This window comes from Nyctereutes procyonoides, unplaced genomic scaffold, assembly GCF_905146905.1.
Source record: "Nyctereutes procyonoides isolate TBG_1078 unplaced genomic scaffold, NYPRO_anot_genome, whole genome shotgun sequence".
NCBI lineage: Eukaryota > Metazoa > Chordata > Mammalia > Carnivora > Canidae > Nyctereutes > Nyctereutes procyonoides.
In genome coordinates this window covers 44,214,611-44,231,827 of record NW_026575139.1, presented here as the reverse complement: position 1 = coordinate 44,231,827, position 17,217 = coordinate 44,214,611, and positions in this window count along the sequence as shown.

Here is a 17,217-nt window from a genome sequence, read left to right as displayed (position 1 = left end):
TATATCTGTTGCCTGTCAAACATTAACAGAAATAATAAGCCCAAAAGGAAAATACTAGCTCAGTGTTTTGAGATGATTTCCAATGCTTATTTCAGATGGGAAATGCCTGATAGTCCTCCTTCCTACGCTTCCTTGTTACTCATATGTGGCTTTAGTGCTTTCTAATGTATCTACTTTCTCCGTGATGTGGGATATGACAATCAGGAAAGGTCCTTCCTGGCAATGAGGAATTAAATCTCTAAATACAAAATGCTACTTTAAATCAGCTATGCTTTTGAGGAAAGATCTTGGTTAAAAAAGGGAAATGTGAAAAAAAAGAAAATTTAAAATGGAAGTCTGGAAACCCTGAAGGAGAAGTTCTCAGGCACTACCATTTGCCATAGGAAGCATACCTCACATTCCCCAAGAGGAAGAAGCTTATTTTACAGACTGCAGGAGGAGAAAGGAAGAATTTCTCTTCTCCCAGCAACAGACTAATGAGAATACAGCAAAACAACCCCACCCAGCTTATTCCTTTCTCCTATGAAAGTAAGTCCTTCTCCTCTGTTCTCTGGACTTACCTATGGTTTGTCATAGCTTGCTTATCCCAAGCTGCATTCCCTCTGGTATTCTCAAATAATCATTCTATTGGTAAAATAACTCATTCTTTTATTTTTTAAGATCGTTAGTTTTTTATAGCCAAACTTAAATATCCAATATAAAATTTAATTTTCAGAAGGAAGTTGATATCCAAAATTTAATACATATATTGATATGTAATATACTCTATTGATGAGAATATTTATGATTTAAAATTTATGTATTAGAGTTATTCTTTATTTTACTTGCAAAATGCTGATTTAGTGAGGTCACAGTTGAGTTTATTATGACTGCTTAGTTATAATAAAGTGGTGAGTGACAACAGCTTTCTATTGCAAACACAGTTTACAACTTTAAGTGAAAAAATCCAGTTCTCTACATCATATTCCAGCAGATGTGTTATCAAACATTCATCTCTTAACTGTTTTTGAAACTATTAACACAAACTTTCAATATTAAAGGAAGCTCTTTGCTGTCTTAGTAAATAGATGAAACTGCAATTTTATGAGAGGCAGAGTAATTATAGATTTAACCCACACTCTATGGCAAATCATATTGTGAATATTCACTCACCATCTTCCTTATTGATCTAATTGAAGGCTGTTAATCTGGTGCTTATAATAGTTCAGTGCTGCAATTTACAAAAGTATTGATATCTGGCTTCTAAAAATTTTCCTACAAGTTTCTGTTTCAAAACCTATTTGTCTTCTGATATTAATATTAATTTTAAATCAAGGCTGAATCAAAAACATTGAAGGGGGGGACACCTTGGTGGCTCAGTCAGTTAAGCATCTGACTCCTGGTTTTGGTTCAGGTCATCATCTCAGGATTGCGGGATAGGGTTCTGCATGGAGTTCCACATTCAGCACAGAGTCTGCTTGAGATTCTGTCCCTTTCTCTCTGCCCCTACCCCAGGTCACACACACTCTCATAAATAAATAAATAAATAAATAAATAAATAAATAACTTTAAACAAAAAAAAATTGAGATGGATGACAAATTTGTTTCCACATACACAATCTTAAGAGTTCACCAGTACAATGTTAATTTCATTAGTAATGTCTCAAAATCAAAAAGTAGATTACACAAGATTGTATATATTTTCCCTGTCCTTGTTATTATACATGTATATGGCTATGGTTAAGAGTAGTCAAATATTAATACTATAATTCTATATCTCTTGTGTCTTGGAGAGCCAAAAATTTGGATGTAGACAAAAGGAGATACAAATATAACAAAATGAAGAGATTAAATAAAAAACCCAGAGGCCTGAATTTGAGTTGCAAGAATGATTATGATCACAGGAGGTATTTTATCTTTATATTTAGGATGTTTCAAAAGTTTTAGGGCAATTTTAAGACTTAAAATTTCACAAACATAAATGTTACAAGTTTACAAAGCTCATCATTTAAAGGTTTAATTATTTAAATGTATTTTATACATATTTAGTTTTGTGAATTTTGGATCATCAATTTGCCACCTCTAATTAGGAGGACTCCTGATGAAAGAACAAAGTGGCCTTGTTAAGAGGGTTGAATCTGAGGAGAGAAATCAAGACTCTAGGTCCAGCTGCCACTTTGCAGGAAATACAGAGGACAGAGAAACATGTTAAATTTCACTGTGAGCATGCAGTCCACAAACTCTAGACTGTAAAAAGCTGTCTACCAGACAGCCAAGGTTCTTCAATGGGTAAACTGTCAGGAAAAGAAGGGTATAGAAGGAGAATCTATAGATTGTAAGTCTTTAAAGAAGTAAACTTTAAAAATAAAGAAATCTAAGTTACAGTGACAAAGGGATGCACTTGAATGATAAAACAATAAAGAAAGATAAGGAAGTGATGACTACAAATGTCACATGGTAGGAGGGAGCACTTGTGATAAGACAGGGCTCCTTGGTGGCTGGAGAATTCTATCTTGATCTGCTTATTGGTTGCAAGGATATTTATTTTCTGGTAGTTCATTAAATCATGAGTTAGTTTTGTGTAGTTTTATGTATCTGTGTTTTATTAAAAAAAGAATACAGTAAATAGTAAAAGAATTTAAAAATACAATTTAAATAAGAAAGGAATGCCCATTGATAGCATCTGTCTTACAGGTTGTATTCTCACAGGTTTCTAATTTTACTCTTTTTTTAGCTTTGGGTTTTTTTTAAAAAAAATTTGCATTTTAATTTACATATAAAGTTCTTTTCAGTTTAGAGTTCTGTGAGTTTTGACAAATACTTAGCATTATGTAACCACGCCCAGATTCCAGATTCAGAATACTTTTACTACCCCAGAAAATTCTCTTGTTGTTGCACTTTAGAGTCAGTCCTCCCTCACTTGGTTCCGGGCAGTCATTGATCTTTCAATTCCTATAATTTTGTCTTTTCCAGAATGTAATATAGATGGAATTACACAGTGGATAACCTTGGGAACCTAACTTCCTTCATGAGCATGATGCATTTGATATTTACCCCTGTTGTTGCATGTATCAATAATCATTTCTCCTTATTGCAGAATAGTAGTTTATCCCTCTCTTATTGCTGAGTAGAATGTTTATCCATTCACCAATTGAAAGACTTGGCTTGTTTTCAGCTTTTGGCAATTTTAACAAATCTACTCTAAATATTTACATACAGAGTTTCATGTGCACATAAGTTTTCATTTCTACTGAGTAAATTTTAGGGTTTTTTAAAAAATGTTATTCCTAAATATTTGTCCTTTAGTTTATCAAGGGAAATAAAAGCTCAGCCATAAAGGGGACAGCTGTGAGGATAATTCAGGCCCTGCAGAAGAAAAAGCTGATTCATTTTCACTTTTACTCTGTCCTGTGGCAAGCCTGTTAAGCCCCCCATAATTGACTTCTGATTTCTTTTAGGATTAAACCCTTTGTCTCTTTTAGAAATGGAAAATTATATGACATATATTTTAAAATTCAGCCTTGGCTAAGAGCTATAGCTGAAACCAGAGGATATAAATCTCAATTAGGGGTTTATTGATGAACTTCAAGAAAGTAGACCCTGTGGACAGCTGCTTTGAGGAGACAAGACTGAGGCAGTCCTTTCTTTGTCTTATTAAATAAAAGTAAAAACTGGAGCATATTTAGAAAAATTTTACTTTGAAAACATTATGAATATAAATACTAATCCACATTACAGTCATGATCCCATCTTGTAAGATACATACATATTCTGTATGTTGTTTTCAAATTTTCTCTCTCTGGTTATGATTACAAGAATTCCCTTTAAATCCTGACATTTAAGTAATTAGTGTTGTCTTATATAACCCTAATCTTGTGGCTAAGCTATATTCAGTTATTGGTTACAGAAACATTAAGTTTACTCATTATATATTTGTTCTAGGAAATTAAATTTGTTAAATTGGTGTTTTTGTAGCATATTAAATTTAAATGAGCTGATATAAGAAAGTGACCTAGATAAGTAGTCTCAGACAAGAGAGAAGTTTATTTCTCTCTAGGTAATAGTCCAGAGATAGGCAGACAATTCAGGCAAATACGAGCCTCCATTCCACTAGGTCATTTGGAGAACCACGCTACTCTCTTATTGCTCCATAATCACATAAAACAGAAGTCAACAAACTTTTTCTGTAAAGAGCCAAATAGTAAATATTTCAGGCTTTATGAGCCATATATGCTCTGTTAGAACTACTCAAGTCTGCCACTGTAGCATGAAAGCAGTCACAGATAATGTATCAGTGAATGGGTGTGGCTTTATTCCAATAAAACTTTATTTACTAAAACAGGTGGCAGACTAGATTTGTCCCATGAATCATAGTTGGAAACTCCTGCCCTAGCATCTGGTCTTCATTGTTGAAGCTCCATTCATGTTTGGGTTTGTGGAAAAGGATAAGGAGGAAGTAAAAGGCAAGACATTACCCAGAATTGGACGCATCATTTCTGTTAACATTCCATTGACCAAAACTTAATCATCCATTCATCTACTTCTAATCGGAGACCAGAAATGAAATGTTCTAACTGAGTGATCACATGCCTAGATAAAACATAGGAATTTGATAATCAAAAGAAAAGAGAGGGGGATATTAGGGAACAATTATAGTTTGGTGATGAAATTCCTTTGCGCTCTGAATGCTGAAACCCCTTTTCCCTCATTGTTCCACTTCCACCTAAGTCCAATGTTGAAGTCAAAAAGTTAAAAGTTACTTTAATTAAGCCTTAGTTTTTAGCCTCTAAATTTCATAATGATATGCTCTGGTGTGATCTTTTTTCAACCATTTTGCTGGGGATTAGTGGACACTTTACATTTGAAACTTGGATCCTTCAGTTCCGGAAAATTGTCTTGAATCCTTTCTCGTATAGTTTCTTCCCTTCCATTTGCTCTGTTCTTTCTTGCTTTAGTACTAATTAGACTGATTTTGGATTTCCTGGATCAATTTGTAATTTCATTTTCTTTTCTCTCCTATTGTCTATCACTTACTTTCTTTGCTCCACTTTTAAAGTTGATGATATCTTCAACTTTCAATTCCAATCCTTTAAATTTTTATTTGCTATCTTATTTTTAATTTCTAAAAAGTTCTCTCTTTTTTTTTTTTTTTTGCTATTTCTGAATGTTTCCTCTTTAGATCAGTCTGTTATTTTATTATGGATGGCATATCTTTCCTAACATGTTCTGCTGCTGTATTGTCTCTACTCTGAACTGTTCCTCCTTGATTATTTTATTTTCTGCCTTAAATGTTGGGGGATTTAGGGCAGCCCGGTGGCTCAGCAGTTTAGCACCCCCTTCAGCCTGGGGTGTGATCTTGGAGACCCGGGATCGAATCCCATGTCAGGCTCACTGCACAGAGCCTGCTTCTCCCTCTGCCTCTCTCTCTCTCTCTCTCTCTCTCTCTCTCTCTCTCTCTCTCTCATGAATAAATAAATAAAATCTTAAAAAAAAAAGAATGAGGCAATTTTAAAAAAAAGAGTGATTGTAAAAAAAAAATGATTGTAAACTCCATGCTGATGGGCTGGACTTGTCCCAGGGCCAGGGGCTGCTTCCCTGCAGTGTGACTAGGGGAATGCTGCTTAGAGGATCACAGATGTCATGTTTGTAGGTCTTTTCTCTAAAGTCTATGCAAGAGTGAGATTTCGTGTTGCGTTTTAGAAATAAATATTCTATAAACTCCATTTTATTTTTCACTTTCACAACTACAAGGAGGAAGTATCTAGGGAATTTACATAACTTCTCTATTGGTACAGTTAACTATAACAAAGCAAGTATGGTGATGACTAGTTGTTTAATTATAAGAAAACAGGTCTGAAAATTCAATTTCCTACGATGAATAAAATTTATAACTTAAGTGAACAAAGAATTCTATCAGGCAAATAGAATTTTCTACAGTGTACCTAGTATATACATAACATAGCTGTTGTATTTAGAAGTTAAATATCAAGGACACTCTCTGCTCCTAGTAAGCAAAATGTAACAGGAAGTAGAATTATATTTTAAAGAGTTAAGCATGTATAAACTAGAAAATAAACTTTGGCCCCGTTGTTCAAAATTTTGTTCCCTTCCTTGATAGAATCAAATATAAGAACCCCTTAATTATCCATATCTCATTAACCTGAGGCAAGTAACTTAACTCTGAATCCAAAATACTTGTTTCAGCCAAGTGCTTTTTGCTCCATATTCTCATCACATACAATTTACACCATGTAACTTGTTATTTTCTGTTAATTTAAGCAGGACCAAATTAAAGTTTCAAGTTAATAAAATTTCATAGGCCAGTCATTTTCTCCAGAAAGCCTTCCAATCTTCTACCTAGCGAGGGGAGGGGGAAATGGAGAAAAGGAGACAAGAGCTAATAAATCCAACAGCCAACAATTGCATAGCCAAAAGGAGAAAGAGAACAGGAAAAGACTGCACCATGTAGTTTGCAATCTTCCACTCAATCCCCCTGATTTCAGTTACGTACCTCACTCTCCCCTTTAAATTTATTCAGTGTCATCCTAGTAGAGTTTGTGGAGAGAGTAGAAATAAGTCTTGGCTCAGTCTAACATATTCAATTCGTAACACTAATAGATTTCTTTGGAAATAGGAAGCACCTCACTATTCGTGGAAATAAAAAAAAAAGATTTCTTGCTTAACTGCTCATACTGTCAAAAAATTAGAAGTGCCACAATTATAGAGTACTATGTTTACTCTCTATGAAAGACTGTTAGTTCTGTCTCAGTATCTATTTTCCCCTTTTCTCATAATAATTTTTTTTTCAGTTTTCTTGAGACATAATCGATATACACCACAGTATGAGTTTCAGGAGTATAACATAATGACTTGATATACATATATTGTGAAATTATTACCACAATAAGTTTGATTAACATACATCATTTCATGTAGTTACAAAAAAATTTGTTCTTGTGTTGAGAAGCTTTCAGATTTACTCTCTTATCAACTTTCAAGTTTACTACATAGCAGTGCTAACTATAGCCATCATGTTGTATGTACATCACATCCCCAGCACTTATTTATTTTATAACTGTAAATTTCTACAAGAACTCTAATTCTAATTGAGTGTCTTGCCATCCAGCTAAAAGATGGCATTTCCTGGCCTCCTTTATAGGTACATTTAGCCATGTGACCAAGTTCTGGCCTGTGAAAAGTAAAAGTAAATGATATATGGAACTTCTGGGATGTCTCCTTAAAAATGAAGAAAGCTTTGTCCTTCTTCCCTTTCTTCATCCTGCTTTCCCATAATCAGATGAGATGCTGGACTACCGGCAGCCATCTTGGACAGGAGCCATATCCTGAGATTGGTGGACCAGACATCTTGAGGGAAACTAGGTCCATGGTATCTTCCTGATGAATAAAATCCCCATGAATTGTCTAAAACCCTTGCTTTATCTTTTCCAAATATCTTCAGAGGGTTTACACTCCAGGCTTCCTCTTACAGAGGTTTAATTCCCTTCCTCAGTGCTAGTTTGTTTTTTTATCCTGAATGATTCTCCCTGCCTCTCTGCAAGCAACCTGGTCTAGTAATCTTAGATCCCAAGTACAACTCAGTCACAATGCTCAGATCAGAGGAGTTAGACACATCAGAGCTGTCAAACATTGATGGTTTGAGCTGTCAAGCCATCAACCCTTAAGCTACACCTACTGGGTTTTTCTTTAGCCAATACTCAGTAGACTGTGCCTTTCAGTGACTCAGATTCTTCTCCTGAAGTGTGGCAAATACTCATAGCTACCTGTTCACATCTATTCTTTCTTCACTCTTGATGACAGGATCTCAATTTTGTTTGAGAGTTGTATTAGTTTCCTATTGCCACTGTAACAAACCATCACAAATTCAGTGGCTTAAAACAATACAAAGTATTCTCTTCGGATTTTGGAGGCCAGAAGTCTACAATGGAGATCTAAGGGGAAGTCCATTTCCTTGCCTTCTCTAGTTTCTAGAAACTCTCTGCATTCCTTGGTTTGTGGACCTGCATAATTCCAACCTCTACTTCCATTACTTCCTTCTCTTTGACCTTCGTGTTTCCCTCTTATAAAGAACCTTGTGATTATACTGAGCCCATCTGATAATCTAGAATAATCTCCCTATCTCAAGATCTTTAACATAATCCTATTTCTAAATTTCCCTTTTCCATGCAAGGCAACATGGCCACAGGCTCCAGGGAGGTTATTATTTTGCCTATCACAGGAGGCAATGACACCAGTCCTAAGGGTGTCATAATTAGTCTAGGCCAGCTATGGCAATTCTGTTTGTTTACCATTGATGGTAATGAGTCTGTGAGGGGAACATGTGATCCATTCTGTCCAGTAAGATGTAAGAAGTCTGAGGTGTCTGGCAAGATCTTCTGCTTGATAGGAGAGGTACAAGAGGAAAGAGCCCAACTTCTCTGGCTACCTCCTTCCTCATCTTTTGGATGTTATCATGTGAGGACATGATACTTAAGGCTGCTTCAACTACCTTGTGACATTTTAAAGGAAAAGCCAAAACAATTCCTGACATAGTTTACCCACTAACCCAACTCTGAAATCATTTAACTTTACACTTCTTATTAAATAAAATACTTAAACGTTTTTAGTTTAAAAACTGTTAGTAGGGTATTTTATTACCTGCACCCAAAGGCGTTCCAACTAAAACACAATTCTAAACAGAATACTCTCAATTGCATATCCCTTGGAGTCTGTTACTCACCTCTAAGAATCCAGGTCTTAGAAAATAATTTCCAAACATGCAGGAAAAAAATCAACATTAACAAAGATGGCTGTATTGGTGATTTCTATCTCAGAGGATTCATATTTGAGTTTCCAGACTCAGATAATCACAAGTTATCTTCTTTTTATCTCATCTCATATTCTTCCCACCAAAATGCACACAGATGGTTTCTATGTCTGGCCTCAATTACACAACATATTGGATGGTAAATTAAACAGGATAAGCCCTATAAAGTACCAAGCATAGTGCTATCTAGTAAGTGTTCAACAAATTATAGCTATTATTATCATATATTCTCTATGCTTGATGACTCGTATTTTGTTTTGGCAGATTAAATCCCATGATTAATAACAGTGTCACCAAAACCCCACCTTGAGATAAATGTGTTGGAGAAAATGCCTTCTACATACATTGATCCTCTCTTGAAGAATTAATAATTACATCCAATACTGAAGAAAATAATCTCTGAGAAAACTCTGGGGAAATTTCACTTATTTTCTAATTAAGAGCCCATGTTAGAAATTAATAATAGATATTTTATTCAATACTAATTTAAAGATGGGTATTTTCAATAATGCTGAAGCCAGGCATCTCCCTCAAATTCTGGTCCTTAAACAGATAGGAGCGAGTACCTGTTTATACCCTACACTAAGATGGAACAAGAAGGCCCTTAGGTCCACAAAATGCTACATTATCTGGTGATCTAATGTGCTTCTAAAAATGCCTCTTGAGAGAGGCTTTCCTAATCTTTATAGACAGACTGAAACCTGCCTGTCTGTCCCTCCTTTGGCAAATATGGGCATTGTCTTTATCATTCCTGGTTGAATAAAGACCATTAAGAAGAATTCATCATCCCGTAATAAAAGCTGGCAAGAATGGATATAAAATGGCACCTGGAGAAATGGCTGCTCCGTGCCATGCATGGAAGTCTAACTGGGTTCTGGTTTCACCGAACAACATTGGGCATTTGGGTTGTTGGAACAACAGTTCCATGAACAGTGACCAGGAAGAGGTGTATGAGCCCATTATAGAGAGCTACATCTAGCCAATTATGCAGAAATAGTAAATAGCTCTCATGGCTGCATTCCCCCTTGACTAGCATGGTGCCTGGCTTGTGGCTGCAAGTAATATTTTTTTAATGATTTTTTGTAAACCAAGAGGGACCAAGAGAGTGCACTGCAGTGGTAGTCTGGAGGAAGTGAACTCTGAGACCTAAAGTCTTCTTTTGAAACAAATAGAATTTCATTATACTTTTTCAAGCTAATTTGTTTTAAAAATTCTCTCACAGATGCTTAACTCCTTTGCGAATGTATCCTCCAACCTTTCATTTCTATTATACTGCACTACCCCTTAAAGAAAAAGACTCTTGTTTTTAACTCTACGTATTTTAATGCATTTTCATTTTCTGTAAATTGATTTTGTGTGGCCACTAAGAAAGTGGATATTGTAGTTCATTTGTAGGCTGCTGTTTTGCACAATATGAAAATATTATTTGATTATATTTTTCTATTGAATTGGCCCGTTCCAGAGCCATGCATGTGGCAATACCCTTTACTCAACTTACCAGATAAAGCTGAAATTCAATCCACATTGTATTTGGCACTTTTAAATCCAAAGCACTTAAAAACCTCGCCACGCCATAGGAAAAGCATGAGCCAAACAGACAAACTATACAGAGAGTCATTTGGCTGAGGCCAGAGAAAAGAATTCTTCCACATCGATCCCTGAAAAAGCAGCCCACAAAGGGATTAAGCAAAAGGGTGTTTCAGTTCTCCCCAGGCACTTTTCATCATAGGACTTCATTCCTTTCTGAGATTGCAGTCCCTATTTAGGAGCTCCGCTGGTGGGTGGAGCTACACCACCATAGTTGCAAGGCATTGCAGTTCCCCTGCCCACATCCTTGTTCTGCCTCCAGGAGCCCTGGGAGCAGCTGTAGAACCCTAGTCATGGCAGATGACGAGCTGGCATATTGCCTTATGGATATGGGTGGTGCAATATTTCAACCATACAAACCCCACTCCTTCATGCAAACCCTAGCCCCTTGCTGGCCATGTCTTCCTAACAGAGATGGATATTTGTAGTATTCAGACTGCAGCAGAATGTGAAAAACTCAACTTTTCTTCTTTTGCCTTGTTAAAAAAACTTTGGGCTCAGCCTTGGGAGGATTAGAATTACTGTTCTCTCCACTTCAGGGAACATAACTATCCCATGTTTCTAGGGACAGTCACCAGAACTTCTGTGTGAAAAACCAGGGCTCCTTCAAACTGACCTTTCCTGAGGGACTACAGCATCACCTGTTGCATTTGCTCACAATTACTTCCTGAACCATGAAATGAGGCATGGCCAGGCACTTGCAGAGGCCAACGAAATGGGAGCAGAACAATGTATCACTTCTGGAAGGAGGCATTTTACAGAGGGCATTCAGACTATAGTCTGTTCTTCTCTATCTTGCTCATCAGGGTGGGACATGCTCAGCCTCACTCTGTGTTCCTATATGACTGTGGTGGGCACAACCCTCTTGCCAGCCCATGTCAGACTTGCAGGGCAAGGAAGAAATAAGCCTTTGGTTTTTTTAAGTCACTTAGATTTTTTTTTTTAACTCCATTGCAACCTAGTTCATTCTAATGCAGGAATATTAAGGATTCCTGTGTGTGGAAAAAAGGCAAAATGAGGGTTTTTTGAATAAAGGACTAAAGAGAGAAGTGGCGGCCCCAGGGAAAAGCTGAGGAGCAGTGTAGACAGTGGGTCCCAGCCCAGAATGGGCACTAGGCCTCCATCCCAGTGAGTGCTGTGCCAAGTGCAGGACACTTATGAGGGATCTGTTCACGTGCCTGATAGCTGTGTAGGACCAGACAACTCCCCTAGTCCAGGATGTACATGCCAAGGGAACTCCCAGGGTATGGGGGGGACTGTCACTGCCAACTGCTCTAGGCCCTGCAGGACAGTCACAGTAAGTTGAATGCATGGTCTATGCTCGTCCAAGTCTAAGAGGCATATGCTAAGACAAGATGAAGACAAGCAAGAAGTTTGTCAAGAAATGAAGACAGGCAACCCCAGTGGAGAGATATGAGGAGAATGGTAGAGGAGGCAGGGAGAACAATCAGACTGCAGTGAGTTCCAGCTCCTTTGACAGAGAGAGGGAGGAAATTAATCTGTGAAGAGGTTTCTAGGGAAGTTTTGGCAAGATTTATTGAGAAGTCCAGCCAAGGCCATACTTCTAAGGAGCCTGTGTTTCCCATGTCCTAGACTCCCTGACTCACTTAAGCCATCAGCTGGGAGCAGTCCCTGGAAAACAGGCCTGGTGTTGACGTGGTGCTGGACGTCAGAGAGCAGCAGCTGGGAATCCCAGAAAACTCTGATCCCACAGGAATTGTGTCAGTGGAGAACTGTCATAGCCACCACATAGCTGCCACACTACCTTCCATACAGCTTATAAAAGTCTACTAGGGAAGAAGACCAACAATTACACATAACGTGATAATAGTATTGCCTTACATTTGTCTCAGAGTTTATAGTTTACCAAGTGTTTTTATGTATTTCCTCTTGTTTTAATGGTCAGGGTGACATTATCCACATTATAAGGTTGAGAAACCTGAAGCTCCAGCACACCTGTGCATACAGAGGGAAAGGGAAACTGAACCTCACACTCAGCCATCTGTCTCACTCTTAGGGCTCAGTCCACTGTGAAATGAAAACACCTGCTGAAACCCAGTGCCCCAGAAGTGTCTGTCATGTCCTTAAGTGAGAATGCACCTTAGACCACCTGCTTATAAGCTGCTTATTAGAAAGAAGATTCATTGTGAGGAAGGCTCTGTGTTTATTCTTTCACCAGAGGTAGCATTCATAGGGTGAGAATAGATTTGTCTCTAGCACAGACACCCAAGGGTGGGTCACAAGATATCCTGTTTACCAGGAAGCTATGGGGGGGGGGGGGCGTGACCATAGGCTGCTGTGTCCAATTGCCAAAGCAGACCAGTATGGCTTCAGGGTAGAGGAGGACACACCTCCAGGCTGAGATGCCTCACCATGTGTGAAGAGGAGATCTGTCTTCAAGATGCAAATACTGCAGAGAAAACCCTCCCAAAGCCACAGTATATTCCTCAACCTCACAACAGGCTTGTTTATGGGGGATGAGACCAACATACCTTTTTCTTTAGCAGTAATTGAGATTTTCTTCTTCCGAAAGAGAATTTAAAAAATTGTGAAGCAGAAATTACCTGGACTGCAGGAAAAACCCAAACCACAGTGGCATTGTCTGAGTTGGCACAGCTTAGTAAGGAAGGAGAAAGGGCAGGCTTTTTTGGGTTTTACCTAAAATCAGAGACTGGGTAAAGGAAACCCAATCAATACCAGAAATATGGCATATGAGATTAGAATAAACACAAAATTTTCAAGTTCTAAGGAAAAATATGGGTTAAGACATGTTAATTTTAGGATTGCTGATTATATGGAAACCTCTGAAAGCATCAATATTTTCACTGGGCATAAAAAAAATCCAGAAACAAAGACTTTTTAAATATGAAATTATTTCCTAGGGGAATATAATGGAAAATATTTCTAATGTACACTTCTCCATGCAACTTCCTCTCAGAGTAGGATAGAAAGAAATGCACATTCAACCTCTCTGGGACTGCTTCCATCACAGAAATGTGTTCCTGTGATAATAGCACTCCATTAAAGAGCATTAGACCTGACTTTTATTTTATACTAAAGAGTCATCTACTCAGAGGTGGGAAATTGCTTTCCTTTCTTAGCAGAAGCAACAGCCCTGGGCAGCAAAAGAGGAAATAGTTTGGTGATAGGTTGAAAAAGGTCTAAGTTCCAGTCTTGATGCTGTCACTAACTGGGTTTTGTCAGGTAAGTTTCCTTATTTGTAAAATAAAGTGGTTGTTAATGGTCAAAGTCTTTTTGGTCCTCTAATTGACCTGGGAAGCTCTAGGAAGAATACAGATGCCTGGGGCCTCACACAGACTTATAGAATCAGAACCTCTGGAAATCCAGGTTTTTAAAGCTACCCCAGTGATTCCAACATGGTTACTCCATAGGCCAATATTTCAGGGGTAATTAGAGAAGATGCTCAAGATCCCTTACAGTTCTAAAATTCTATGATGAGGAGGAGGTAGGAAGTCAGGGAGAAGCATTCTTCTGTGCCACAGAGCAGAAGAGTCTATATGACCTGGGAGCTTATTAGAAGTGCAAATTCTGGGACCCTATTCCAGAACCCTGTTTTAGAATCTATTTTTTAAAAAAGATTTTATTTATTTATTCATGAGAAATACAGAGAGAAAGAGAGAGGGGCAGAGACACAGGCAGAGGGAGAAGCAGGCTCCCTGCAGGGAGCCCGACATGGGACTTGATACTGGGTCTCCAGGATCACACCCTGGGCTGAAGGCGGCACTAAACCGCTGAGCCACCTGGGCTGCCCCCTGCTTTAGAATCTATATATATTTTTGTGAGTTTATTTATTTTTATTTTTTTTTGTAAGCTCTATGCCTAATGTAGGGCTTGAACTCACAACCTCTACCAACTGAGACAGCCAGGCATCCCTAGAATCTATATTTTAATAAGATCTCCAGTAGTTCATAAATACATGAAAGTTAGACAGCCTTGCTATATTCCACATAATCAGGAGTGAACCTGTCTACCAATACGCCAACTGGTCATTCTCCTGCCCAATCTCTGTGGTGCCACAAGGGAAACTCATCATAAGGTGGAAACATCCAGCTTCAGATATTTCTCCTTTTTCCTCAAAGAATGCAAATTTGGGGCACTGTCACCTCATCATAATTCCCCTTTCAAATCTGTCTTAAGAGCCAATGGAGGAGAACTATGGGTGGTGGAAGGGGAGGTGGGGGGGTGACGGGCACTGAGGGGGGCACTTGATGGGATGAGCACTGAGTGTTATTCTATATGTTGGCAAATTGAACACCAATAAAAAATAAATTTATATTAAAAAAAAGAGCCAATGGAGGTAAAAGAGTGAGGCCAACGGAGAGTGGGCTAGGCTCTGTGTGCATACGTGTGTTTAAGTGTGTATATGTGATTTTTCTTCCACTTATCAAGCAGGCAAAGTACCCTAGATGAATTACCAGAGGTGGAGTTAACCATTTGGGGGCAAAGAAAAATTTAACTTGTGTTTAACTGGTAGTCTTTGATTTAGTTAGGGGGAAATTTAAAATATTGCAACTCACTTTTTCAGGGGTTTTCTATTCTTACCCACATCCTGTGTGGGTTTTTTTTTAAGACTTTATTTATTTACTTGAGAGAGAGAGTGAGCAAGAGAGAAGGAGCAGGGGGTGGAGCAGAGGGAGAAGCAGAGTTCCTGCTAAGCAAGGAGCTTGATCCAGGGATTCCAATCTGGGACTTTGGAATCATGACCTAAGTGGAAGGTAGACACTTAACCCACTGAGCCACCCAGGAGCCCCATCCACATCCTGTTTTGAGCACTGATTCTCAAAGGAAGAGAAAGAAACACCTCCACAAAGAAAAGAGTAATTTCTACTATGGGGTGGGGGAAAGAAGTCTAATTTATAAGATTCAGATAGATTATGTAAAAGACAATCTAAAAACTAGGGCAAAAAAAGATTAAAAAAACCTTTCACACAGAAGCAAGTCTATTGCTATTTTTTTCTCAAGAAAATAAGCACCCAGTTTTATTCTTTTATGACATTCCATTGTAATAAAATTCTTAGAGAAACTTTAAGGGCTCTGGGTGCTGTGTTGGTAAGTGTTCACTATAAGAAGCAGATGGTATCTTTTCTGGGAACACAAATATTCTTTCTGCTACTTTGAAGATATGCCATTTTTACTTTTTTTTCCAAGATAAAACTGAATTTTCCATTTATCATTCACAGGAATTATTCCTGATGTATAACACAAGAGTAAGGTGTTTCACTTGCCTATATTCATAAAAGAAAGAAATCCATGGTGAAGAAATATATAGCACTTTTTTTTTTTACCTTACATCCATATGTAAAATTAAAATTTGTAAATGGGCTTCCAGGTTGCCTGGCCCTAGGACTGAGGACAAGAAAAAAGCTCTTCCTAGGCCTGTGCACAACCACTGGCCCCGAAACTCACCACACATATATATCTCAAACTACTGCCATTTATATTCTTGTCTCCTAAAGATAGGTGAGCCAATGGTCATTCATAACACAAGTTCCTCAGATTGTCACCTTCTGAGACTAAGCAGACTGGAAAGTTTGGAAGGAAATCTGGTGGAGAGGAGGTAGCAAAGGGGAAGGACAAAGTTTGTTTTTTCATATATCTTTTTTAAGATTGATTGATTGATTTAGTGTGCAAGCAGGGGGAGGAACAAACAGGGAGAGAATCTCAACCAGACTCCACACCAGTGCAGAGCCCAACATAGGACTCTATCCCATGTATTCTAACCCACGTATTCTAATAAGTTAGAATTACCTGGGGAGCTTTTAAAAACCATAATACTCATGATGAGATAGATCATGACCTGAAGTGTCAAGAGTATGACACTCAACCAACTAAGCCACCCACATCCCTCAGGACAAATTTTTATTATTAGGGACTTCATTCAGGTTAAATCTCTAGGAATGAGTGAGTCAGGGAACACAAAGCCTCCCCAAATATCATAGCAAACCATAGGCTTGCTGGTGGGATCAACGTCTCAGCTCCAGGTGCGATTAGTACAAGGACCCAGCTTTGGCTCCACGGGCTGGTGGGTGGGGTAATTCTATACCTAAAACATGAACAGCATGAAAACCAGTAAGCTGAGGAGCTGCTTATATCTTAGATTCCAAGAAACGGGGATCCCTGGGTGGCGCAGCGGTTTGGCGCCTGCCTTTGGCCCAGGGCCTGATCCTGGAGACCCGGGATCGAATCCCACGTCGGGCTCTCTGCATGGAGCCTGCTTCTCCCTCTGCCTGTGTCTCTGCCTCTCTCTCTCTCTCTCTCTCTCTCATAAATAAATAAAAATTAAAAAAAAAAAGATTCCAAGAAACGGGTGTGGGGGGTATGGCCACTTGGTTCCTGATTGTGCACCTAGGTCCCAGTGCCTGAGTTCACCCCAATTCAACCTCAGGTATGGGTAGTCCTAGTCCCAGTCATACTACAGAACACGTTCCTGCTGTGAGTGGTCAGGGAGGTCCTGGTAACCACCATATCCCATGCCATCAACCAGGTAATTCTTCTAGTTTTCCATCCACATTATTATACTTTTTTGGCAGTACAGCTAGTTCTTCTGGAGTTTTGGGATAGGGCCCCCAGAAGCATGGTCTTAGTAATGCAGAAGACTGTCTGCACACCCATGTACCAGCTGCCCTTTGCAGCTATAGGCATCCCAGGACTCTCATCTGGGTTGACACCTCTTCACCTTCTTTCTTAATTTACTGTTAGTTTATCTGGAAACTATTTTCAACAGTTCTAAATCTAACATCTATTTAAGACCCTATGTAATTCTAATTTAAGCTTGTGCTAGTTTTGCTAACAAACAGATGAATGCG